This window comes from Octodon degus, unplaced genomic scaffold (assembly GCF_000260255.1).
Source record: "Octodon degus isolate 3935 unplaced genomic scaffold, OctDeg1.0 scaffold00033, whole genome shotgun sequence".
NCBI classification, from domain to species: Eukaryota; Metazoa; Chordata; class Mammalia; order Rodentia; family Octodontidae; genus Octodon; species Octodon degus.
Window position 1 is genome coordinate 4222202 of NW_004524609.1, and position 1770 is coordinate 4223971.

A 1770-nucleotide genomic window follows, 5' to 3' on the forward strand; every position below is an offset into this window, starting at 1 on the left:
GTGATGCTGGCCCATGGGCAAGCAGTGACCACATTAGCCCACTGTTTGGTTTAGTACAGTTGTGGATGATGGGACTGCTTAAGAGGGAAGCCTGGCCCTGGATGTGGGCAACACCAACCTAGAGGTTTACAGTGGATGGAACAGAAAAGGAAAGGCCACAGCTCTGCTGACTTTTGCTCGCCCTGCTATGGACTATTTTTCCTCTGTTTAAGCAGCTGGCAATTTACCATGTAAGGAAAGAAAGTGGTAACTCATCTCATCCAGAACACAGACAAATTAATTTTTTTACTATAGAGTCTTTTATACAAGATAAACTAGCCATAGATAAATATATGTAATATCTATTAATACTGCTCACTTCAGCAGCACATATACTAAAATTGGAATAATACAGAGAAAATCAGCATGGCCCCCACAAAAGATGACAGGCAAATTCAGGAAGCATTCCATATTTTTAAAAAAGTAAAGTCTTTTGGTTTTGGGGGGGTTTTAAATGTATTTAGTACAGGGTCTACAGGATCTCATTACACAGATCGGACTCTAGTGATCCTCCTGTTTACAGGCTCCCAAGGGCGGGGATTACAGGTGTGCACCACCACAACCAGTCTCAATGCCCAGTCTCAGCATGCCCCAGGGCGGGGCGGGGCAGGGCGGGGCAGGGCAGCACAGCACGCTGGGGATCAACCCCCTGTGCAGTCTTTTGTATAAGCTAACTTAACCATATATAAGCACATATAATATCTACATTTGCATATATTTGCCTTATTCATTTTTCAAAACTTTAAAAATCATATGCAAATGACATAAAAAGTGGGTTACAACTCATTTAAGTCATTTCAAATCAATCACATCACTGGAACAAGCTGCAAGTCAAGGCTAGCTGCCCATACCTATAATCCCAGCTACTTGGGAGGCCAAAGCATGAAGATCTCAAGTTGAAGGCCAATCTGAGATCTCCTCTCAAATAAAAAGGGATGAGGGTGCACCTCAGTGGTAAAGAGTTTACCTGGGGCTGGAGAGATGGCTCAGTGGTCTAAAGCAGCTACTTGGAACAAGCTTGGCAAAGCACAAGGACCGCGGTTCGATCCTTCAGCACCACATGCCCAGCCAGCCCCGCCCCCTGGTGGGCTGAGCTGGCCACACACACACACAAATAAAACAAATAAATAAATAATAATCAAAAAAAAAAAAAGTTTAAAAAAAAAAAAAAGAGTTTACCTGGCATGTACGAGGCCCAGGAGTCAATTCCCAGCACCACAAAGCAAATCCAATTTTAAATACCATTTTCTCTAACCTGCAAAACTATTAAACACTAAAAAAACTGATTAAATGAAATAAAATGTTTATTACTAACAATATATTTTCACATTTTAGGCTTGGTTATTTGTAAATAAGAATCCTGATACAGACCCTCTCAGAAGAAAGAAATATGTAGGACGTTTCATAGAAATATAGCTTCCAACCTAGAGCAATCTGCTCTCTAGGTTTATTATTTCAGGACTTCCCTTTCTTTCCCTTTACAGAAATGGATACAAACATTCTTGTATTCCTCATTCATAATATGCTCCTTCATTTCTCTGTGCATATCCCTTCAGCTTCCCAAGAAGAGATGATTAGAAATAATTTTTGGAGATATAGGATACTCCAAAATGCCTTTCTCTATTTTCACATGTATTTGAGCACAGGACTGCATTCTAAGCTAGACAGCATCTTCCCTCGATTCTGAAGCACTGTTCTACCATGTTCTCATTCTTGGCACTGCTGCTGAGA

The 1770-nt window shown here is 40.9% G+C and overlaps 1 non-coding gene across 1 annotated transcript; it reads left to right on the plus strand.

The window, feature by feature from the left end:
• The first annotated feature begins 350 nt into the window (after positions 1-350).
• Positions 351-456, plus strand: LOC111816514. The gene has a single exon (XR_002820890.1). It is a non-coding gene; the product is annotated as a U6 spliceosomal RNA (small nuclear RNA).
• Positions 457-1770: the final 1314 nt, after the last annotated feature.